This window comes from Lacerta agilis, chromosome 16 (genome assembly GCF_009819535.1).
Source record: "Lacerta agilis isolate rLacAgi1 chromosome 16, rLacAgi1.pri, whole genome shotgun sequence".
Lineage (NCBI taxonomy): Eukaryota > Metazoa > Chordata > Lepidosauria > Squamata > Lacertidae > Lacerta > Lacerta agilis.
Window position 1 is genome coordinate 23,194,833 of NC_046327.1, and position 26,741 is coordinate 23,221,573.

At 40.8% G+C, this 26,741-nt stretch overlaps 1 long non-coding RNA gene across 1 annotated transcript in view; it reads right to left on the reverse strand.

The window, feature by feature from the left end:
• Window positions 1-26,741, reverse strand: part of LOC117060643 — a 92,508-nt gene that overhangs the window by 15,769 nt on the left and 49,998 nt on the right. The gene's annotated exons all lie outside the window — the stretch shown is intronic.

Here is a 26,741-nt window from a genome sequence, read left to right on the forward strand (position 1 = left end):
ATTTGCATGTTACCCTTCTTCAGAGGAGCAACGTCTTCTCTCAAGATATGGGTTGGTTTAGCCAGTCTTCCCCATTTTGCAATTTGGATAGCAATGAAAGCAGCATTAGATTGACTTCTCCATGTGTGGTCTTTCCATTTGTTCTGTTGATACTAACAATGCCTCTTGCTTATTCACCGGTAGTACAGTAGAGTATATAAAGCAATAATGCATATTGATCAGACTGTACTGAACACCAATTATTCATTTTAAGGAGAGCCCAGTACCTTCTGGGAAATGCATTCTTGCCAAAGGCACATTAGGAGAAGGAATTGTGTGACAATCCAGTGAGCTGCTATAAACACTGTGTGCAAGAAAACAGTTACTGACCCAATTCCATGATCCTGCTCATAAAAAGTTGGGTAGAAAGATGGTTCGAAATCCAGAAACACCAGCTGAACATAAAGCTTGAAATGCCACAAAGAGCTGAAAAATGTCTATAAATCCTTCATTTAAATGTGATATGTCTGCTAGGAGAGAGTGATCCAGGGAGCTACTGAAAGCCATCACCATGCATTTGAAATGAATTTTGGCCAATATTTCAGTGTAGAGTGGATGGTTTTCATCATAAAACATATTCCAATCAGTCTTATTCAATTCTGAAATTAAGCCTTCTACACTTCTGTTAAGCCTTCTACTGATGCTTTCATCATCAGTTTTTTTTGTCTTTAAAAATGTTTAGGGGTTCTCTCATTTTGACTCAAGAAAATCACCATTTTATAGTTCAAATTGGGAAAAATGAATGCAGTAAATGGCCAAAAGTACAAAGATTCACAAAATGTTTAGGGGTACCCCCAGAAAAAAGCACTGTCCATTCACAAAATGTTCAGGCGTACCCCCAGAAAAAAGCACTGTCCATCATCACAAACATTCTGAATGCGTGCCGTTTTCTGAACCTTCCTCTTACCTCACCCAGTCACATTTTTTGTGATCTTTTACTTTTCAAATAATTTCTATACGACTGGACACAGTGACCCAGGAATACAAATGTATTAAAATTGTCTGCAAAGCTCTTAGGACTCCTCAAACCATGCACCTTATTCTATCCAGACTCAGAGTCTAAACAAAATGGAACCATTGAGAAAAGCAGCAAAAAATAAGGTGGTCAAAATTGTCAAAAGATTCAGTTCAAATGTGGCCCCTCTCTTCTTTATGGCTGGGAAAACAAAATCATTATCTTAATATTATCTTTATCAGGTGACTGGTATGACCCCTACCTTAGACAATTTTCTATTTCTATTTCTATCCAATGCTAGTCATACTCAAGAGTAGACTCATTGAAATTAATAAACATTACTAACTTAGGTCCATTAATTTCAATGGATTTACTCTGAGTAGTTTGTTGGATTCAACCCCATGTGCGCAATGCAGTCCCTGCTGCAATAATGCTGGCAAACAGAGGAGATACATTTACCGTACACTGCATCATTAATGCTCAGTGTGTTAAGTGGCCTTTAAATTAAACTAAGTTAAATAAACCCTTCTTTAATTTCCTAGTGAATCTTTTTCATTAACAGACACATTAAGGCTAAGCTCATTTACATATAGCTTATGCAAGCACATGATTCTGGAATGTCCAATTAATGAGACATAATCTGACTTGGAATGGGCAATTGGCACAAGGGGTTGTGTTGAGTTGTGTAGACACCATGTCTGTCTCCAAAGGAGCACTGTGGCTCCAAGTCCTGTGCAAATTGGGTGAAAAGAAATAATGTGATAACTGAGCAGTCCAAGACTAATGACCCAGCTATAGAAACAAGTAATCCATTTCAGCAGTTGAAGAAAAAGCAAGCAGATCAACAGCACACATTGGTTTGTACAAAGTAGGGACAAAGGAACTAGCTAGGTGGGTGTATCAAATTTTGCATAAATTCACATATTGAAAGTAAACATGTAAGTAATGCGTTGGGTTTAGAAACTCAATCAAAATGTGAGATATCCCCCTGATTTGGTTTGGGGTCCAATGTGGTGATCCTGATAGGGCCCAGATCAGAACCAAACCAATTTTGTCCATGAACCAAATCAGGGGCCTTGTCTAGTCCTAATGTTTAATTAGAAAGGGGGAGGGAGACATACAGACAGAGACTCTTGCCCGCATCATCTCAGGGTCATGGGTTCAACCTGGGAGGAAGCATCCTCACTGAGACTCCCTCAAAGGCTCAAAACCAATGGCTGAGTTTAATGGGGAGCCAATGTGTATTCCACTGGGGCAACATGCCCATTAGAGAACATGGCCACAGATGCAAGCACAGTAGTTATAACAGATTTATGAAATAGATTTTACATTACCAATACCTGTGTGGAGAAACAACACCTGTGAATGAGAAACCAAGGCTCAACAGACAATGTAGCCAGGATTGTGATGTCACAATACTTCAACATGATGGTGCATTTCATTAGAACTTTCCCATGTCATCTCCTGTCGAAAGAGTTTCTCTGTCTCACATCTGCAAGGGCAATCTAAAGCACTTCACTGGCTATTAACATGAGGTGAGTCAAAAGAGGGTTAATTTCAAAACTTTCTTCATTTCAGCAGCCTAATTTAAAAGGGAAGAAGCCTGTTGGTTGTTGCTGCCGCCACTGTTGATGTTTAGCAGTTAAACAATTAGGAATTGGAACACTTTTGATCTACTGTAAATCACCGAGAAATTTACCAGTAGATCCCAATGTCTACCTTCTCCCCACCAGTATAATTGGCTTCCAAAGTATACAATGAAAGCTAACAGTTTCCACACATGCACGGCCTAAATTAGAGTTTGGACAGAGTACTGAAGATGGAATTATCAAATGAGTTAAACAAGCTTAACCCCTCTGGAATCAATGGTCAAGAACATTCAATGTTGAATTGTACCCAATGAAGTCATGATGGAGTCAGATGCTTCTCTTTACTTCATATATTTGTCAATTCTGATCAATGACTTGAGTCTTCCCAAATTTTACATGCATAAGTGGCTATTTTAAGCCTCACCAAGCCAGCATATCCCTGTTTACCATATGACAGATTAATACTTTTATTTCTATTATGCAAAATCATTCCCCCACCCCACCCCCAATCCCTGGAAGTCTCTCTTCTTTCTTGTCTCTACGTGCCCAGCATGCCCTAATGACAAAGGTTGATAAATAAAACCAGAAGGCAGGGGACTGTTTGGCTCAGTGACTTGCCCACTTCTGGGAGGAGGGTTTTCAAATCATTGACTAAAAATAATTCTGATTAGATGACTATAAAAGGTGAAAAGTGTAATAAGTTTAGCGTCCCTGCCTGGGAACATCAGAGGCACACAATCTCTTGAATATTGATCAGGTCTGAAAGAAAAGCCAAGGAGAAGAGAGAGGAGGAAAACCAATACTTCTTTGGACAGTGATAACTGCATAGCATATCCAGGCTTCATCCATAGGGAACAATGCAACACAAACCCATTAAAATCAATGGTAAGGCTGACTACAATGCAACATGCATTTCTCCCTTGACTTACAACTTAATGTCTCTGACATACCTCCACTTTCAAAGACAAAATTCTTTGGCATGAGGAACATTGCATTTTATTATAATACCAAAAGGCAACTTTTGCACTTACAACTAGGTGGCTATTGTCAACACCAGATCATTATTCCAGTGGGCGTTGAACTAAGTGCTCATTCATAGTGATTCCTGGTCAATTAGCACTTGAAACAATAGTGTGCTGTTGTAGGTTCCTTAATTTATAGACAATTGGCTATGTAAAAAGAGGTTGCACAACTTCATTGAGATCTGGTAGAGTGTCCTGGTTAAGAGACTAACTAAGAGCTTATCCACACTTCCCTTCACTCTTTCCAGGCCTGGTCTGTGCTTTAAAGCTCTGTGCCAGCTTTAAATCCACGGAAAACACAAATTGACGTTTGCTCTGCTTGAGTGCTACAGAGTAGGTTTCCACGGGGAAAGCTCGGGGGCAAAAAACAAAACACACACTTTTAAGCATGGACCTGTGCCTGGAAAGAGAAGGGCAAAAGGTAAGTGTGGTTCAAATCTTGCTTCTGCTACGAACTCACTAGGTGACATTTGAGAAACTACTTTCTCTGGGCCTGAGCTTCCCATCTGCAATAATTGGTGTGTGTGTGTGTGTGTGTGTGTGCTTCAACATTGACTTACCTTACAAGACTGGTTGTACAGATTACAAGTAGGTAATATATGTGAAGTGCTTTGAACACTCGAAAGTGTTATTCAAATACTATCACTGCTGTTGCTGTTGCTACTACTACTACTACTACTACCAGTGGCGTAGCATGGGAAACTAGGGGGCAGTTGCCCAGGGTGGAAAATTGTTAGGGGTGTAGAATTTCAACACCTGGTGCTGCCTCAATACAGTTGTGTACTTCTGTCACTGGGTTCTGTCGAAAACGGCTTCTCCATGTGAATCAGGAAATGACATCTCCAGACAACGGAACGACTCTTATCTCTGCGGCTGCAATGTCCTCGGTGATGCAGACGCCATTAGGTAATTGAATGTGCATATGTACTCTATCCATTTCCCTCTTTCCCACCCACCCTTCCGCACAGCCCGAGGTGCCAGTAACCCATGCTATGCCACTGACTACTACTACTATTGACAGCTACTCACAGAGGCAGTACAGATGACAGTGGATGGCCCTTACCTTAATTCCTTCCCTGAACTCCCAGAATGATCAAGCTAACTACTTTTCAAAATGCACTCTTGGACTACATGAACCTTAGAACAATCTCATCCAGCAAAGCAATTCTCATGCTGAAGAAGCAAGCACTTCTTTCTCAAATCAGATGTATTTATTTTTTAATCACTAAAGCTTACTGAGCCCTTCGTCAAACAAGATGGCTTTTTTTTTTGGCTATAAATAAAATCCACATAGACACACAGCAGCTTTTTTGGTATCCTTGATACCAAACAGCTGAACAGCTGAACCTTGGGTATGCTGAGAGTTATCACATTTATGTGATGCAAACATTCCTTAAATTTTCGTCCATACAAAAGATGTGAGATCTGTATCCCTATATATATATGGAACATGCCATTAAATCATGACTAGAATTCAAGTCTAAATACTGTGTTTCTTCAAGCGAGTCTGCATTTGTTAATACAAAAAGGGGAAAAAAATGTATTCTGGTATAAAACCCTTGAGATGGCACATTTCATTTCCAGCGGGTCATAGGAGACAGCAGGCACTGTTAAATTTGTTCTATTATTCACGCATGTACACAATAAAAAAAAATGGCAATACAATTACCTATGCAAAGTCCACGATACTGTGAACTGTCAAAGGAGGCTGGGAGGCAAACTACCAGAATTTAAAACAAAATATTACCATGAAACACACTCGATCTGACACTGCAAAGCCTTTTGATAGTCCTAAACATATTGAATGCCCAGTGGAAATTTAGCTTTTCATTCCGGCCCAAATTTGATTAAGCATGGCAGGAATGGAGAAATCCCTTTTCAGCAGCAGTCTGAGGTCACCGTTGCTTTCAGACAGGTGCAGAAATGCAGCTCAGGATGCAATATCTAAGGCATAATTTCCAACAATTTCTAATCCAACGCACAACAAACAGCAGGGCTCGTCCAAGTTAGGCTGCTATTAACAACCCAGTCGAAGAGTTGATGGTCTTAAATATATCCATCTGTTCAGGCAAAAGCTCTGTTTGAAACAGTGGAATTTAATTCCAAGTCATTTAAGATCTAAGTGGCAGGCACTCCCATCATCATCATTTCATTTGTATGGCGCCTTTCCATAGTCAAAACAATGCTCAAAGCGGCTTACAACATGACAAGATTTACATAATTATCAACATAACAAAAGTCATAAACAATAAATAAAACACATCAAAAGGTACACACCCAAATGGAAAACAATTTCCACATAAATCATAAAATCCAAAACAGAAAATTACAACGTTAATATTAATAACATAGATATAAAAAAATAGACACAGTGTTAAAAAAGGAGCCCTCTCTGTCGAGCAGCAGCAGCAGCAGTCCTTAGCGGAGCCTGTCAGGCCCCACCCTAACTTCAAAAAAATTAAGATCATGGCCACTGGTCCCATCACCTCCTGGCAAATAGAAGGGGAAGAAATGGAGGCAGTGAGAGATTTTACTTTCTTGGGCTCCATGATCACTGCAGATGGTGAGAGCAGTCACGAAATTAGAATACGCCTGCTTCTTGGGAGAAAAGCAATGACAAACCTAGACAGCATCTTAAAAAGCAGAGACATCACCTTGCCGACAAAGGTCCGTATAGTTAAAGCTATGGTTTTCCCAGTAGTAATGTATGGAAGTGAGAGCTGGACCATAAAGAAGGCTGATCGCCGAAGAATTGATGCTTTTGAATTATGGTGCTGGAGGAGACTCTTGAGAGTCCCATGGACTGCAAAAAGATCAAACATATCCATCCTTAAAGAAATCAGCCCTGAGTGCTCACTGGAAGGGCAGATCCTGAAGTTGAGGCTCCAGTACTTTGGCCACCTCGTGAGAAGAGAAGACTCCCTAGAAAAGACCCTGATGTTGGGAAAGATGGAGGGCACAAGGAGAAGGGGACGACAGAGGATGAGATGGTTGGACAGTGTTCTTGAAGCGACTGGCATGAGTTTGGCCAAACTGCGAGAGGCAGTGGAGGATAGGCGTGCCTGGCGTGCTCTGGTCCATGGGGTCACGAAGAGTCGGACACGACTGAACGACTGAACAACAACAAAACTCATACTCACTTAGGTGGTTAGAGCAGTTTACAAAGGATCTATTCTTATGCAGCTCTAAGAAAACCAGGTGCTTGCTTGCTACTAACCAGCATGGATTCTTAAGAATATGCACACTAGATCATTTTGCCCTAAACTGATGCTCTACAGCTCTTTTAGATGGCAACCATCAGCCCTTAGACTAGCATGATCAATGGTGATAGGAGCCGAGTCCAAAACATCCAGAGGGCACCAAGTTGAGGAAGGCTGTGCTAGACCAGTCCTTATCAAATTGCCTTTTCTGGCTTCCTCAAGGTTCAACCTTAGAGAAAACCCTTCCTTTATTGAGCTCCCTGTATTTCAGCCAGCTGCCCTTGAACATGCACTGCCAAAATGAATGAAACTTTTGAAAACTTCAAAAGGTTGAGGCTACTGTGGTGGATTTCCTAGACTGGCAGGGGGTTGGACTGAATGACCATTGAGACCCCTCCCATCTCTGATTTAATGACTTCCTGTTGCAGAAGCCAAGCTGAAGAGCCTGCAGTCCCTGGGAGCCTGTTCAAACATTGGTGGACACTTTCTTGTAATCTTTTAGTTATCTTTAGAATAAATGTTAAAATTAATTGAAGTTAAATACAATGACGGTTGCTATGTTGAGAACATATTATTGGGCTAAGGTTGCAATCTCTCAAACACTTGAGAGAAAATGCCACCAAAGTAAATACAGCTCAAACTTCAAGTTTTTTAGGATTAACATATACTGTACCCATATTTTTTCAGCCACAGAAAGGACTAAGAGCAGCTTTGAAAGAGCAATTTGGATGGAGAAAAGATTTCCAGCATGCACACAAATCCCTCCCACAAAATAGTAGCAAGTTTGGATGCACCCACTGTCCTTATTCCAAAATATGTCAGGTTCTACAAGAGACTGACACATACCCAAATGCAGAAACCCAATCTGTCCCCCCTATCAAGGGGACCTAGATTTCCCATTTCAGGACCTCTCAGTCCAGTTGCTTGGAAGGAGGAGTGTAAATCCCAGCCACATTCCTGCCTGGGGAAGGATTAATTCTTGCCTCTTGCACAGAGGCACACCTATTATGCTGAAAAGTCCTGCTAGAGGACACCGTCAAGACAGCAAAGGACAGAATCCTGGTCTTCTGATTGAACCCCAAGACCAATTCACTTGCCAATTAACACCCTGTTGATAGGAGCAACTGCCTTTCCTGCCACAGGTTTATTTAGCAGGAAGCACATGCTGATGCTGAGATGATTTTCAGTGTGTTATATCACCTTTGCAAGATAATCAATAAAAATTTAAATGAGAAGAAGTTGGTTGGTTCTTTAAATCCCATTAAACTTGAGCACCAATTTATAACCCTCTGCAGAATTAAGTGTTTTTAGAACACCAGTACTGTGTAATAGCATTTGCAAAACACTCGCTGTCCTTTTGTTGATGTGATTAATCATTCCTATGGTATGTTTTGAATATTCCAGTTGCAGGTTTGCAAAACTGTGTAACTCATTTCATAAATTTTGTTCTTGCTGGATTGGTTCCACAGGCATCCTCATTCTGCCAGGCGAACAATGACGGCTGCTTCTTATTTGCCCTGTTAATTCTGCAGTTGTGAAGACTAAAGACAGTCATTCTATGTGGTACTAAATTTATGTATTGCACGAATTTAATCTATTCTTTAATACATCACACACATGATGCTTGCTAATCCAAAATGAATGTAATAAATCTGAAATTTCTAATGTTACTGTGAAATAACGCCATTGATAAAACAGCACTTTGTACGCAACAAAGATTTTCATGTTTTATTGGGGAGGGGGAGAAATATGTAAATACAACAATCAACTCCAACATAACAACTAAAATAACTTTTAATTGTTTTCCCTTCCCTTATATTTTCTGCATGGCTGACTTTGCTTACGGCTTTGTGAAAGGCCAACTCATCAGTTTTAGTTGTTAATCAAGAACAGTAATTGTGTAAGTTATAAACATACAGAACGATACTTTGCCTAATAGGATAACACATCCCAGAAAATGCAAAGTGGTGGAGTTTTTTCGTGCTAATAATTTGTAAGGCTTTTATTTGAATAAACAAACTCCCAAAGAGGCATTTGAAATCGAGACATTACGAGTTTTTTCCATGTACATTTATGAAACAGAGGGTGCCCATTCAGAAAAAAAGAAGCTTGTCTTGCAGATCTGAAAAACGGATTCCTTGCTGTGCTCCTTCAGCTTGAAATCTGTCTGGTGCCAAGGAAAATCAGGGAATACCCCTAGCATGAAACTAAAGTAACAACTATGTTATCAGTTTCGGTGCTAAAAGCATGAGATGCCTCATGTGGGCGACTTGCTGAAGCAAAAGAGATGCTGAATTCTTCTTATACTTCATGACTATGAATGGCAATTCAGCCAAGATACAGGTACATTTAGGATGGGTTGCATCTCTCTGCTGTTGTGCTTAGGTCATGAATGTGATCCTGCTTAAGTCAAACCGAAGTGAAGCAAGGAAGTGCTTAAGACACATTTATCTCAGCTAAAGTCAAATCTGTCTCATTCATACTCCTTTTTCTGTAATTGAGAAATCAAGGAGGATCATTGATGTTGCTGAGCTTTGACTAGCTCCTTTTGTTTAAGCTCATGATTATTCTAGCTTCCTGAGTTGAATGGATAGCTGGCCATAACCTTAGCCACGTTCACACATAATGCAAAGCAAAAGCCATGACTGACACAAGCCAAGGTTTATAAACTAACAACCATGGCTTATTTTTTTGATATATTATGTTAAATTTTATTAAATTCAAAAATTTTATTAAAACTTTTTTACAAAAACAACAACAAAGTAACCAAGGCTCATCACCATCATATTAGTATACTGCCCTATACCCACAAAATAAATGGAATTCCTGCTCCTCCCAAATAAATGGATTTCCAAAGAGAAAAGACCTGGCTTAACTCCTTTTTCCTAATCCACTTCAAATGGGAAAAAAGTAAAGCTACTGCCTTGGTATGTTTTGGGAGGCCGAATCCACCATTTTGGATGCTGGCTGGCCCAGCCTCTCTCAGTATGCTTATATTGGTGGATTCCCAGCAAAATACAGAGCTTCTTTTCACTCTAACACCCATCATAATGGCAAGCTTATACGCCACCTCCTGGGTTCTGTCTCTTTGTTACAGTCTAGAATTCTCAGTCTAGAGTACAAAGGCAAGGCTCCCAGGCAACATCTGGAAGGTGAGTGTAGTTCTTAACAGGTCACATTGCTCCATGGGACAAATTAAGTGGGCTGAGGGGGCCAAACCCAGCTCAGACCCTTCTGGGAAGGATTATACACAGAGACACATCCTCCCTTCTTCCTAGTACCCCACCCTTTAATTTAAAGGATGTTCCTCTACTGCTGTTCCTATCTATCATGAAGGTGAACCAGTATTCCTCCAGGTGTTGTCAGACATCAACTCCTGTCAGCCCCAATCATGCATGGCCAATTGAAACAACAACAATGTTAACAAATACAGGTTTGGAAACTTTTGTATTGGTCTAATGGTGACCCCAATTACAATTTCATTATTAACAGTAATGTTCAAATGCAATGCAAGGTTTGGATGCGGTACTTGAGCACTTAAGTAAAGCCATATACTGGCATCAACTCATAGCCTGACAGAGAATCTACTGAGTTATTAAATGGATTTAAGTGGATGAATTCTGGTGCAGTCTGCTCAGCAATGCATGAAGAAAAGAGTTTGAGGTGTAAAAAATGTCAAATAGCTTTCTCATATGCATTAAACTGTTAATAAAGATAAAATGATCTTTATGTTTTGGGTTTCTAATGTCTCTTTTATGAAAGTAACCAGGAGCTTTGATTCACGATTCGTTGGTTTCCGAACGGTGTGTCATTACTTAGAACATATCAAGAATAACTTGTAGACAAGACACGGAGCCTGGGGGAAAAGCTGGCAAAGTGAGCTGGAATACCTGCAGCTTTTGATACTGTGGCTCACATGTTTGTTTCTCAGTGGCACCATGGACTGGTGGTCATTTGTGGCGGTAGCAGGAGTGAGGGACAAAGTTACAGTGCCCCCAAACTGGACAAAGTTACAGTACCCCCAAACTGGAGCAGAAAGAAATCACTAGTCACAAAACTGATCTCTGTCCATTGGACTGAAGTGGGACTGAGCTAAGTTTCAAGGCAAAGGACTGTTCTGTTCTTCCCAACAAAGGAGGACCAAAAATACTCAATGGCATAGTGGTAAATTTTGAGGAAGAGGAGCTCATTGTGACAGCCCTCATAGCCATGTCTCCAAGGAGAGGACAAAAATACAGCCAAGGGAAACCTGAGTTCACATCCCAATTAGCCATGAAGCTCACTGGGTGATCCTGGGCCAATGACTATCTGAATCTACCCTACCTAACAAAGAGATCATGGGATGTATTTAACTAAATTTTAGTGAGGGTAGACCCACTGAAATTAATGGACCTAACTTAGTCTTGTTCATTTATTTCAATGGACCTACTCTGATTTCATTGCATGCACCATTTTGAGAAGAGTTCCATTCTTCTTGATTTAGCGGTACCGAAATATTTATTTATTAAGTAAATGGTCAGATAACATGCCAATTATGATGGTGCACACTCCTCAGCGCATTCTGTTTGTTTGTTTGTTTAAGGAGTGTCCAGATTGCCCTTCAGTAATCTGGGAAAAAATGGTCAGGGAAAGCAAGCGTACAAGCAAAATGCTAAAGCAATGTATAAAATCTGAACTAAAAGTGACACAGAGCAATAAAAGACAACACTAAAAAAAAAATCCAACTCACACTTTACATGATGAAATGTCTAGGAGAATGAACACTGTATAGTTTGTGCCACAAGGTAAGCCTTTCTTAGGAGGGCCATGACTGAAAAGCCACCCCCTCAGTCAGCACCCACATTATTTCAGATTGTAAATTAGCCTTTGCAAGTTTAGTTGAAACATTTGATAGCAAGGAATAAAGAGTTAGTTAGTTAGTCAGTTAATTCTAACATTCATGGAGCTCCCTTACTCAATGAAAAATGTCTTCAGGTTTTCCCAGCAATGCTTTAAGGACTTCTGAAATATCTCACTGCCAGATAGTGCTATAGATGCGAGACCTATGCAAAATCCCAGGTCATATTTTGAATTCAAGTCAGCCTGTCAAAGTAGAAAAAGACCCAACTTCATTCATTAAGGTTCAATTAGAGCTTAAAATTAAATTAATAACTGACAGACCACCTTTGAATGACACTGGAAGCATAATATGCAGGGGCACCATTTCAGATTTTAGAAGCGAGGACCAGGCTCTCATCAAATCAGCTCTTGGATTTACTTAAGGTTAAACTATGAACAAGCACAACACCTCATTTGTTTATGCTGTAAATTCTGTAAATTATCAATCACATTTTTTTATTAAAAAGGTGTCCATAAGCAAAGCTCTGCTGGATTAGACGCAAGGACCATCTACTCTAGCTTTCTGCACTACCATTAGCCAATCAGGTGCCTCTGGGAAGCTCAGAAGCAAGACATGTGCACCAATCACATCCCCAGAAACTGGTATTCAGAGGCACGCAGCTTCTGATACTGAAAACAAATTGCTATCAATAAGATTAATAATAATGATCATATTGCTCATATGCAGCTTTATCCAATCATTTTAAAGTGACTTATAAATAACAAACCATGCAATATAACCTATGAAAAACAAAATAATTTAAAGCAAAGTATAATTAAACAATTAACACAATCCTTCCATTCCCTAATATAGTTCCACTCATCACAGGCAGCTCCCAAAGGAGGAAAATATATCCCCAGCTATGGCAAAGCAAAAGCAAAATAAAGCACTTGAACGCTTGCAAGATATAGTCCGGGAGATATATAGCCATTGTGTGGCTATTGACAGCCCCCGAGAATTTCTGTAATCCCCTTTTAAAGATGTCAAAGTTGGTGGCCATAGGTGCTGTGTGAAGAAGAGCGTCCTTTTTGTCCAACATTACTCAAGGGGATGATAAATAGGAGGAAGCAGAGTGTAGGCACAAACTGAAAGGGGGGGTAAGTAGTGAGATTCTCCAAGGACATGTATGTGCTGAGACCGGTGCTATTTAACTTCCTCATATTTTGGAGTGAGCAATGAAATGGCACACCAGTACCACCCCTCTTGTTATCACATACCATCCGAGTTTGCCATCAGAAGGAGAGATGGCGTGATCAGTCACATAGTGTGGCAACATCTGCATGTTGGAACTCCCTGTGTATCGAGATCAGGCAGGCCCATTGGCTGCACAGTCGTACCTTGATTCCTGAACGTATTCCGTTCCGGAAATCTGTTTGACTTCCGAAAACGTTCGAAAACCAAGGCACTTCCTACACTCAATCAGAAGTCACAGAAGCAGTGTCGGACGTTCGGCTTCCAAAGAACATTCGCAAACCAGAACACCCACTTATGGATTCGCGGCATTTGGGAGCCAAAATGTATGAGTACCAAGGTGTTCAACAACCAAAGTACAACTGTATTGTTTTCAGCGCCTGCTTAAAACATTTTGTTTAGGCAAGCCTACCCAGACATCTTGAAGTTACATGTGTGTTAACTTTTTAGCTACTGTTTTAATATTTTAATAATCTATTCCTTGTTTCTAAATACCCATTTTTGACTGTTTCTTAACTGAGAATTTAAACATTTTATATATATTTTTGTAAAGTGCTTAGAAGCTTGTTTTTTCCCTTTCAAACAAGTACAGAAATACAATCAAGCAGTGCTGGATTTACATATAAGCTAAACAAGCCATAGCTTAGGGCCCCACTCCCTTGGGGCCCCCCAAAATATTAAATAATAATAATAATAATAATAATAATAATAATAATAATAATAATAATAATAATAATAATATACTTCTTCTTAATTGCATTTCAGTTCAACAATTACATTGATAAAATATATATGTTTTGTTATGTGCAAATGGCTTTAGATACCTATTAGGTCCATAAATTATCATATAGCATATATTTTATACAAAAAACAGCGACATTTTGTTGTTGACAAAGGACAGCTGGACATATAAATGGGCCCCATTACCTTCAGTAGCTTGGGCCTCATCAAACCTAAATGCGGCCCTGCAACCAAGTAAATTAATTTTGTTAAATAAATGTATGTGAACTACAGTGTGAACTTCCAGTAGCCTCATCTTTAAAAAAATAGGCTATTGCAGAGCTTGGAAAGGTGCAGAAAAGGAGAAGGAATTGGAGTACCTTCTCAATGGAGAAAGGCTGAATGGCATGCCACTTTTCAGTTTAGAAAAAGCCAACTAAGGGAAGGAAACATGATAGAAGTTTATAAAAATTAAGCATGGTATGGGAAAAGTGGACCAATATTTTCTTCCTCTTTCATAACACTAGGGCTTAGGTACCTTCAGCGAAAGTGACAGCAGCAGATCAAGAACAGACAAAATAAATTACTGCTATATATGATGCATACTTAATTTATGGAATTTACGCCTGATATTTCCCCCTACGGTTGAGAGGCAATGCTCCTGCACTGATCCCATCTCCTATCCCAGGGCAATTTTGTCTGCAACAAGCAACACTTAATGAGCCTTGGCAAATCTACATAATCCGTTCTTAAAAATAAAGTAAACTAGTGGGCCATTGCAACAAAACATCTAGAGGAGCCAGTAGAAAAACCTAAGAATTGAAATATGAACCTCCATTTAGTCCCTCAATCACTATCCAAAAAGGATATGCACAACATTTTTAAGAATTTCAACTGGAATTGCAACATGTGGAATCAAAACACTACCTAGCTAAATCCAGAGTAAGATTAATATACTGGATTCACAGTTTATTGCAGCATCCTGCAACTTGTTTCTGGTGAATGGAGAATGAAATAACATTATTTCTTTATGGAAGAAGTCCTGAACGGCTTGGGACCCAAAGAAGCATTGACTCAAAACACCATTGAAGCAGCATTGACTTAAACACCAAAGCGCTCCAGAAGGTCCCCTGTGCCCCACTTTGAGCACCAAAACACATGGCTCAAATGCTATGCCTTGCTTGCTTCTTGTCAGAAATCTCCAATCATTCCAGTGAAATATTATGGACCATACTTCTGTGCAGGAAGAGGGCAATGTAAGAATTTATTGTTTGAAGTGACCCCTACAGAGTGGGGATAAGTTCGATTCAGTTTGCATTTAAAGCTGAATCTATTGACTTCATGCATTCAGAAACAATATAAAACTCAAAACATAGGCAGCCTTTAAATTCACACTTATCTGAATTTTGCACTGCAATTCTCCAATCCATGTTTGCAACAATGCACACATGTGAAAGCGAACATAAAAATGAATATATTATTTAAAATAAGACACAAAATGCACAATATTAGGAGAAGTGCCTTGCAGAAATGTGTCCATTAGTCAAAACTACATACAAAAATGTGTTTATTGGGTGAAATTCACACTAAAGTTTCATGAGGATTATTTTTAATTAATTGCAAATGGCTGCAGAATGGAATTTAAGATAGGAAAAATGATAAACAGAGAGGACTGAAATGGACAGATCATTGCCTCTCTACTGATGACTCTATTTGTGACTTCACTCAGAGTTCAGCTAAGAATTGTTTTTATGTTTTACCAAACAAAAAGCTGATAACAATTAGATGCAATACCTATTGGTACTTGGTTTTTGTTTTTATTTTTCTGGGAGGGCTCCTGAAATGGACTTCAGTCTCCAAGCCAGACATGGCAATGCAGTTGAAGAACATCACCCACCCAATAAACAGCTTGTAAAGGTCTAAGTGTGCTACCAGAGGTGGATGAGGGAAAGGTAGGCAGCTCTATGGTGGAAATTATCCATCTCTTTTGGAGCTTTAAGGGGAGGATTTTCACCTGCTCCAAAGCCTTTTGATGAAGAGAATGAGCTCAGCATGGTGAAGCTACACCTAAAAATGTTGACTCATGTTATTGAGTGGAGGGAGCGTGATGCTCACACAAGCATTGCCCATAAATGGGTAATTTTCACACTGGAAAAGCTATTTAACAGACAGCTGAATTATGCAATTAGCACACTGAAACCAGCTCCAATTAACGATACATCTTAATTATCTATGTAATGTTATTTATGTTCCACTTGTAAAGTCCAGTCTGGTAATTAGAATTTGAATGTTAAGAGAGAGAGGATTTGGGGGAGGACGGGGGAGGAGGAGAATGCTTTGAAGCAGAAACGAAGGAAATACATACTTTGAAAATGATCAGAGATCTAAAGATGAATTCTTGGGACTCTCAGCACAAGGCTCATTGGGCTTTCTGAATTCCCTTATCCTAAAAAGAAACTTTCCTTAAAATAAAAGATTGAAGAGTGCAATCCTAGTCAGCATATCCTAGTGAGTTCAATGGGACTTACTCTTAGATCAGTGCAGCTAAAGAAGGGGGGGGGAAATAAAATTTTAATTCACTGTGAATATTTCTTCCAGAAATTGGCAGCAGAGGACTTCCGTCTGTCACCTCCTTCCTGCTTCTTACTAGGATAGATATTTCAGGTTCAAGAGATTCCTTTTTCTTTCTTTCTAACAAATGTTACCAAGTTCTTTATTTTCTGTACAGCATGCTATATTACAAAGTTTAGGCTACAGAGTTATCCATTTGTACTTCTGTTTGGGATCACATTCTCCTCTGGAAACACATTGAACAGACACATTTTTCTTGACTCTGAGGGGAGGGATTCCTGAATAGTAAGAAGGCCCCCATCACATCCTGGAATGAAAATTCATGCTTGTTACAAGTCCATGTTAGTTATGACGCCCACCATCTTCCTCTGGTAGGTTAACCTCGGTCATATGTCTGGAGTTCTACTATGACACATTTTGGAGAGTTTGATCCTGTACTGGAGTACCTGTCACACACAGGAGTAAATAACCACCCCACTTTCTGATCTAAAGCATCCAGATCTGGATAACCTATCACTGCACAATTCAAATTTAGAGAACTCAGATCTGTTCCCAACTCTTGATGTCCAGGTAGAGTAACTATGAGAGATATAGGCCCTCCTAACCTATGGTAAGTTGAAACTGGAGTGCATTTCCCTGGATTTGACACTTGCTGGGTCTGACTCTATGGTAGGAGTCATGGAACCAAGATCAAGAGCTGGAGCTCAGGTGTGAAATTAAGGCTTCTAGTGTTGCCACTTGAAGACCAGTGCCCTAAAATTGGTTTCTGCATTCAGGTAAACACTTGAAAAAAAAAATTCCATCAAGGTCTTACACCAATGAAACTATCTACTGCCTCAATATAATTATGTTCTGACAATTCATTTTACAGTATTCTCACTGTTGCTGTTTTACTGCTTGTTATTCGGCTGTTGTATTTTTTTATTGTTGCATCTTATCCTGCGTACCACTCCGGGTGTTATTTATACAAAAAACTGGGATGATGATGTTAAACAAACAACAACAAACAATGGTTTTGCTCATCTTGCCATCACCTTCCCCCCCTTCTGTTTCTCCTAGGCTGCTGCCCCCCATTTTCTGGCTCTCAGCAGGAGATCAAAGGACAAAGAGGCCCTATGCACATAGCCTGATACATGCCACGGTGGCCTCTAGTGGCCACACAGCACAAGCTCATGTCACTCCAGGAGCGCAAGAACATTCAGCTGTCAGCAGGAGATTTCTAAGGATTGTAGGATAGCACTGGAGGGGGAAAGGCGTGAGAGATGGACTCAGGATTATTTCATGCAAATAAGCATGCTTCAACTTTAACATGCTTCCAACATCTTGTCATTCTTATAACCTTAAGGGGTAAAGTAAGGTGCATCTCTGCACAGCAGCCTTTTCAATGTGTGCTTATGGGCAATTCTAAGCACAGCGTAACAAAGGTTCTGCTCTAAAGGCAAGAGAGTGGGTTCCTTCTTCATGCAGAGGTGCAAGCCTTACAATAATCCACAGGTGGCAATAGGGACATTTTTGTTCAAGTGTAATGCCCCTTCTCACACCAAAGATTACTACTGGTGCCATCACCACACACCTCAGCCCTAATGCACACCTGAAGGCGTTCCTCCTTCTGCTCCTCCTTCATGCATGTTAAGCTTATCTGCACATTATGGTATACGTGGGTGGCACTGTGGCCTAAACTACCGAGCCTCTTGGGCTTGCGGATCAGTGGTCAGTGGTTCAAATCCCCGTGACAGGGTGAGCTCCCATTGCTCTGTCCCAGCTCCTGCCAACCTTGCAGTTTGAAAGCACACCAGTGCAAGTAGATAAATAGGTATCACTGCGGTGGGAAGGTAAACAGTGTTTTCATGCGCTCTGGCTTCTGTCATGGTGTTATGTTGCACCAAAAGCAGTTTAGTCATGCTGGCCACATGACCTGGAAAGCTGTGGACAAACGCCGGCACCCTCGGCCTGAAAGCGAGATGCACACTGCAACCCCATTGTCGCCTTTGACTAGACTTAACCGTCCAGGTGTCCTTTACCTTTACCTGCTTTATGGTGAACACAAGCAGAGATGGGAGGGTAGCATGTGTTGTCCCTGCTTATGATCTCTGCACATTTGAGGAAATGTCTGCATAGGACACACAAGTCCACAGTGGCATGTATATCAGCCTCTTTCCAAGTTTTCAGCTGCACAGAAAGAGACCCTTACACATGCAACTGTACACATGTAAGAAGACCAAGGTGCCATCTTCTCCTGAGGATGGAGGGGGCTCTGCGTAATGTCCTGACATTGTGCACATGATGTTGCGTGCTGTCAGGACATTGTGCATGGGGCCCTCTGAACACTGAGGAAGGACGGGCTTCTACTAATAATAATAATGGGGGAGCCCCCAGTGCCTTGGCCCCCAGGAGTGGGCCCCCTTGTAAGGAGGTGTTAATCTGAAGACAAGTGTGTTCTTGCTCCTCCACCCAACGCGGTATCAATCATCATGTATGAATTAGGGCTTCTGCAACAGCCTGTACCGCAGATGCTAAAAATTGTTTAAAAAAAAAATTATAGCTTTATTATTTTAAACAACACTCATGCTAAAAATTGAAGTAGCTCAGGTGTCAAAGCTCAAAGCCAGGGGAAATAGGTCCATGGAGCATACAATGGAAACTACAGAACGAAGGTTCCAAATGCACCTTCGTGGGGAGGGAATTCCAAAACTTTGGGTCTGCCACTGATAATGCCATTCCCCAGTGATGTCCCCCCCCCCTTCTGAGGGTGGTCGAACTACTACAAAGAGCCCCTGTGCTGATCTTAATGCAGACTAGATTTTGAAAAAACAGAGAGAAATTATGCAGATTTCCAGTAAGTTGCAGAACTCAGTTTTTTCTAGGCAGCAGCTGTAGTTTTCAGATTATGCGTGACTAGCTAACAATGCTGATTCCAGTATTTGAGGGTTTAAATTTTTCTTTCTTTCCCTTTGGCACATTTGCTGTTTCACTTTGCTGCCATTGGAAGTCTCCCCCTTCCCCTTACAGACTATATATTTGAAACAGAAGGCAAGCCTGACAAAAGCTTTACGAGACGATACAATTCTGCTTTCACAAACGGTGTGGACAAATAAGGACAATCCCTAAAAAAGGTATGACCTCTATTCCACAGGATGCTTCACACATATAGACAAAGAAACAAGCCAAGAAAACAAAGGTTTTCGTTTTTATATCATGATGTGACGCCTCTCCTAAGAAGAAGAAATAATATCCATCTCAGTTTATGACAGAGAGTGCATTTCACTAGGGAAATGAAGTAAGGTTTGCAAAGTTATGTGCCTGCAAAACACAGACCCGACATGACCAGTGGTCACAAAGATAAAGGCTGTGACTCACCGATTCACCCCAACAGCCGCAAAAGTTGGGAACCGTGACTGACATTTCAGTGAGTGACTAGAATAAACTGCAAAAGTACAGCAGAAGGTTGCTGAGTAGTGCAAATAAATGCAGATCTGTTGGAAGTCAACCACATGCACCAACCAAAGACCTGGCTCTAGATGTCTGGCTTTATATTTTCTACACTCAAACAAATATTGGCCACCGATTGTATTAACTTCCTTCCCTACAGAAATCAAAAGGTCACCACTGACATGTATGGAAGAAAGTAGAGGGTCTGCAGTAAAAGGTGGGGACAAAAGTTCTCATCTGTGGCTGAAGGGCAGTTCAGCAATCCTTGATCTGCCCCCTTGCAAAAGCTTTGTCATGCCACTGAACTGTTTGTGCCTCTGTTGGGGAGTGCACATAGGGCAAGACAGACCTAAGCCCTAAACACTGTCATATAGAACAGCATACCCTCCAACACTTCTATGAAGTGCTATTTTTCCAGAAAAAGAGGTGCTGGAACTCACCATGAACATCTCTTGGAATGGCAATGGCACCCACCTGAGAAGTGCTAGAACTGAGTTTCGTTGGGTTCCAGCTGAAAAAAAGCCTTGGGGATGTCCTATTCCACACCCTCCAACATTTATCCAATGAAAATAGGGACATCCTAAGGAAAAGCAGCACATTATGGGATCAGATCAGAAACTGGGACTGCTTCTGTAAATCCGGGACTGTCCCTGGAAAATAGGGACACTTGGAGGGTCTGGGACAAGGGCTTCCCAAATTCTGGTCCAAAGACCAGCAATTGCCTGAGAGCTTCATTCAGGTGGCATGCGTCTGTGAACAACAAAGGGGAGAAGGAGCTGGTCACAGTGACTGCGACTGCGAATAGTGGGTGCAGCACATCAAGCATTCATATTGACTTTTAATTGTATTTTTCTCTATTATTATGTTTTAGATTGTGATCTGTGGAACTCAAAATGTAATGCAATAAAATACAATGTAAGAAAGAAGCAATAGAAATACAATTCAACATCATATGGCATCCACCTCAGCATATAAGAATTGCTACATCAGGCTGAAAGGTCATTTATGGAGTCTACCAGGACCCTCGGCAATTTTCTAGTGGTCCATAGAGGGGAAATGTTTAGGAACCACTGATACAGAATGTCAGCTAAAGCCAGATCCCGACAATCCATCTTGCTCCGTGGTGTGAAAGAAACAGAACCAAGCACATGGCCCAGTGGATAGGAGCAGATTTGATTCTGAACAGCTGCAGCAACTTGAACCCCCATCCCAGTGGTGTCATTGGAGTGCATCAGTTTTATCTCTCCTATACAAGTTAATGGTTGATATGCTGCACTAGGTGAGGCCCACCAGAAGGTCCCAGTTGGATAGTTAATTATGGTTATTCAAAGGGACTGAAGGAAGCTGGATCTACTCATTTTTTGTAGGCCCAAATCATAAGCTGGTTATTGAAATACAAGCAAACAAGGGCATGAATAGGAAAATGAAAGAATAACATAGCAACAGTCTAAGGGTGGAGTCCTTAGCACCAACCCAGTATTTATTCTTTATTTATTTATTTATTTATTTGTTGTATGTGTACCATGTTCTTCTGCATGTGTGTGTGTCTATATCTTTATCTATCTCCTCCACTCATCCATCTAGAGTGGCTTTTGTTGTTTAGTTTTCCAAGTTGTGTTCAACTCTCTGTGACCCCATTAACCAGAGTGGCTTACATACAATCAAAATAAGACAGTCCCTGCTTGCAGGTTTATCATTAAATACACAAAACACAAAAGGAAAAGTGGCAGGGAAGAAAGAAGGGTGGGGGGAGAGAAAGCAAATTTAGGTGCCATTTTTAAAAAGTTAAATAGCAGCTCTTACAAATGACCAGCTTGTATTGGCATAATTCAGGGGCTGGAGGCTCCTGCTGGGAGACTTCCGGCGCAGGCGCCATTGTCAGAGGCTGGGAGCTGTCTCGGCTCCGAGACAGCTCTGGTTTCCCCGGGGGCTAGGAGTCCTGCAACCGAGCTGCGGGCTTCGGGAAGCCACGGGAGGAGCGTCCCGTGGTCAAGGCTCTCCGGCGGGCCCCTTTGTGCCGTCCCGTTCTCGGGCTTCCCTTGTAAAAGGGAGGCTCGAGTGAACGGGCTCCGGCGCGGGGCTGTGGAAGCTGTCCCCAACCGGGGGAACTAAGCGGCAACCGGCCGCTGGCCTCTGAGCGCTCCGTTCTTGCTCAATTTGGATTGAAAGAAGAAGGAACCCATAAGTACGGATTATAATTTGGACTAAAATTGTTCTAATTGGCTTGCGGAGAGAAATGTAAAAAGAGGAAGTCTGTTTCTCTCCTCTGCGGCAAGATCAAAGTAACACCGGATCTGGCTGTTGCTACTTTTGACTGTTTTAAAGTTATATGTTGATTCTGATTCTGACTTTCTAAGAAACCCCTGTTAGGGGCAGACTGAGAATTTTGAATTATTTCTTCCGACTGACTGTGGAATATAATAAGAAAAAGTTTACCCTCTGATCAAGGGGAAATGGCGGCTGAAATTTGAGATGTGAAGATGGAAAAGTACTGAACTTTGTTATTTCCTGCCTACTTCTGCCTATTTTGTTTTGGTTCCCACGGTGCTTCCAGACCCAGCAATGACTCCAGGACAAAGAATTTTTTTACTGCAACTACAACTTTTGCAACAGAATGTCATTGATAAATTTGCTGAGATTGGAACTGCTTATAAGAACTTTGCTAAGGAACTCAAAGAAACAATTAGAGAAAGTTATTCTCCAGGGATTTCATCTGAAGTAGAGAAGACACAAGTGCAACAAGAAGAAGGGTCTCATGGACGTGAGAGGTACGAGACTGGATATCGAGACGGTATAACGGCTTTCTGGGGTGGGAGCCCAGAAAAGCAGGAACAACAACCCTGGGAATTACAATTTGATTTGGAGATTGGAGCGGAGATACCTGGTGGCAATGTACAACTTCTTTTGAAGAGTTCAGCAAAGATACTTGGTGACAATGGTTTGGTCTTTAGGTATCAAGGAAAAGAGGACATTCTGGACTATGGAAAATGTGATATCTTGAAAGAAGGAATGGTTGCAGGACAAGGAAGATTTGGACTGGGAAAAGGCTGGGGGGAAGACTGGTGGGAGATTGAGATGGGAAGAGGGAAAATGGTAAGAAGGGGGGTGGGGTGAAAGAATTTATGAGATTTATCAGGAAGGCTATCCACGGTACTCCGACGTCAGAGGGTAAAAACCAATTTGGAGAAGGGAAGAAATATTTAGATCTTTTATGATAATGTGTTGATTTAATATTTTATAAGGTAGGAATTAGAAGTAATAAGAGCAATAGTTCTTTTGAGTTAAGAGAGAAAAAGGGATATAAGAAGTTAAGATTTGCAATATGATGTTTATTTGATATTTAGAAGTAGAATGATATAAGATGTTGATTTGAAGATTAAGAATAATGGTGAATGATTTGTTAAATTAGTTACAAAGTTACTAAAGTAAATTAGAATTGAACGCAGGAGAGAGAACGGGGGAAGTCCCCCCCAAATAAGATTTGAAATAAGACCACAATTAATAGATTGGTGTGTTCCTGTGTGTGAGGTATGTATTAGTTTTTTTATTTGATTATGTTGTTTGTTGTGTTTGTCTTTATTTAGAATGATTGTTATTATTTGTTGTTTCTTTTGTTGTATTTCTTTTGTGTGGAAAAACCAATAAATTTCTGTGGAGGCTCCTGCTGGAATTGGTGCTTCAACAGAGCTGACGGAGTGAGCCCTGCTTCCCATCTCTCCCAATCTCACAGTTTGCTGGAATGGCTGGTTCCAGGCGACACTTCAGCAACAGCAGGCCTGATGGACCCAGCCTTCATTATACTGCAGACTTAAAATAATCTGACCCCACCATTTCTCATAACTATACTCCCAATGGCTTTTTCTTTGCTCCAAAACAGCTGCTGAAAGTGGATTGGAGCTGTATCTGTCTTTCTGAGTGATTTGTGGAGGCAAACCTGACTGGAGCCCTGTGAAAGGTTTTGCCACAATTGTTAACTTTTCACGTACTATCTATATTGTAACACATCGAGACTACAGTAGTGGCATTTAAAAGCAAATTCGGGAAAACATTATTTGATCGTTTTCTTTCATTTCCTTATCTGGTTTGGCAGTCAGTGAACAGACATCAGTTGTGTATATGAGAAAAGATTCTTTTTAAAAAGGACTCTCTGCGATTCCCACACAAACTGAAGAAGCGGGGAGGCAATAAACCTATTTTTCATGTCCCTTTCCTGTTTGTGAAAATGTGTTCCTAGCTCTTGCAAAATTGCAATCTGGGAAAAACATGAACCTACTGTAGGCAAGCAATGCTACCTGCCACAATGTATTTATTTTTCCCTATTTAGGGTGCTAACAGCACCACCCTGATGCCTTGGAATGGCCAAAATATAACAAGGGCCCATTCAAACAAATAAAAATCAATAAACCATAACAAATATTAAAATCCAACTCACTTATAGCCTGAATCTCAGCTACCCAAAGGCAACTGGGAACAACATACACAATCACAACTGAGGCCTAAGCACATTTATTTGGAAGCAAGTTAATTTACTACTGCAGGAGAGCTTTATTCCAGTAAATATGCTGAAGACTGAGAAGGCTTCCAAAAATGCTCAGGCTTTGGTATGCCTCAAGGGAAGAGGCTGAACTCCAGGGCAGGAGTGGCCACACAGACTGGATCCCTATGGGTCTTTCAGTGCTCTAACATCACACACAGACTGTCAGCTCCAGAGAGCATCCAACCTCATCCTTGGGGTACTTCTAGATGAAAGATTTCAGAGAACAGAATCCTAAAACACACCAAAACACCCACAACCCACATGGAGACAGTTGCCAGTCCCTTTGTTGAGTGCCCCAGTATGTTTATTCTGAATTGCCAAGGAGGTTTTGGTTGTTTTCCAACAACCTGTTTCTTGAGCATTCATCCCAATTTGTTTGCACAAAGTTGATGGGGAAGTTGGACAGCATCAGCTGTTTACTAGGCATTCTCTCTCATTTATTTGTGGCAAGGTTAGATGATATATTGCATCAAGTGTTATCCCACACTTTCCAATGTATTACCCCATCACTTTCCTTAGTGTAAACAGATTTTCCTTTGGGGGTAGGAGCAGGCAATAACCAAGAGCTCCAGGTTATTGCACAACCTGCATTTGCCAGTATGGCATCAGATCTGGGAGCATCCTTCCTTCCCTAAAAGCCTCACCTCTTTCCCAGCCAGCTTGGAAACAAAGGACCTCAGACAGGGAGTTCAGTTACCTTACTGGCCTCTCCCGTCTTATATTGGAAGATGTTACCTAACTGCTGCAGATAACATTGTGCAGTTTGAAGCAATTGGATGCATGAAAACCCGACTCCTTTTGGAAACTGAGCATTGGCAGATGTGGGGAGGTATAATGAGCAGGCTCATTAAAAGATTTCCTCCAAGCCAGGGGAAGGTAAGCAGGTAGGGAGTGTCGTGGAAATTCTACTCAATATTGATCCAGAGCAGATTCCAATGTATAGTTAGCAGAGTAAAAACTTAAACACATTGCAGGATTCCCCAAAAATAGACCAGAGGCAATTGTATTTTATCCAGCAGAGCTTTACTGCTACTGAAGGCAAACGAGCATAATGGTCACAAATCCAGTATATTCAGGATTGGCACTGTCCATAAGAAATCCAGTTGCAGCAGACTTAACTTAAACTTACAATAACTTATAATAAGTTTAAACCTTAACACTATATACAGAACACCACACCAGACGGAAAAGAAAAAGAGAAAAGGTGAAGCCCAGGCCTCCTCTTATAGTCAGCATGACCTTGAAGAAGAGATAACAGAACCAGTTTAAGCCAGCTGTACTCAGCTTCTCTGAAGGTATAACCCAAACATCATGAACCTTCTGCTTGTTTCTTTCACACAGAGAAGCTTCCAGAACCCTCCTGAATTAAGTAGAATAGGAAAGATCTCTATGCATCAGATCAATACTTTCTGTGCTAAGAAATGCAAACTGACAGGGAGCAAGGTTCCAAGGCCCAGAAAGACATCCAAATTACAGATTGAGAAGGTTAAAAGTTTTAAAAGCTTTTAAAAAGGCTTTAAGAATAGCTGATAAAACCTTTTTTTGGGGGGGGGGAGGAACAACGCCGAGCCTCTTTATGCAATTCCCTGCCGAGCTGCCATCTTCCTCTAGTTAATTCAAGGTCAAAATGGAGCGTTGTCCAGACCCATGAAAATATTATTCAAATTTTACTTGCCAAACTCTTCAAAATACATCAAATGATAAATCAAAAATATAAATACAACATCTTGTGCTGTCCAGCACAGGCTCAGCATCTTACAAAAAATGAAGTAATTCCAACAGACTTAAGAAGCAGAGGTCTGTCTCTTCCCACAACATCCATTTTTGGCCTGGAGCTTGTTATAATAATAAAAAAACTGCTCCTTTTCTCTTATAGGGTACCCACAAGCCCATATAGAGTCCTTTTGTAGGTTCTCTATCGGTAGGAAAAAATAACAGAGGCCAACCAGAGAAGGAAAGCAGTTAGTAAGCATGATCTTTATTAAACTGTTGCAACAGGGTGCTCTCACACACCCCGCCACACGCAGGAGGAACCCAGAACAATGGTGTGCAAGCCCTTATATAGACTTTTGAAATTGCCACCCTTTAGCACAGGACCATCCCCCAATGTATCATACATACATCACAGAAGGGGCGGTCTACAGCAGAATCCTGTCTGGCAGGAAACCTGTTAATGGCCATTGATTGCTTTTACCTGGGCATCCTAGCCATTATTTTGTGATGGTAAGTACTCAGTTTCTGAATCCAGATCACAGGCTCACCCTTATTCATACACAAATATGCCCTTAAGAAAGGATTTGTGAGCAAAGAGACAATGGGAAGGCTTTCCCATTTCCTTCCTCCTTGCAGAGAAACATTTGAGGTCAATTTGGGAGAGTCAAAATGGTTTCAGGATTGCTCTCCTGTACTATTTCATACACGTAGTTTATATACTTATGTATGTGTTTGCCTTGTAGATTTATGAACATATGATTTATATATATGAATTAGAATTGCTATAATAAGCTGTTTTCTCTCTCTCTCAATCAGAGAGGCTCTTTTAAATAGCCTTACTTCACAGAGCCTTGAGACAAACAGGAAGCCAACTCCCTTCAAAATGGAGATTTGCA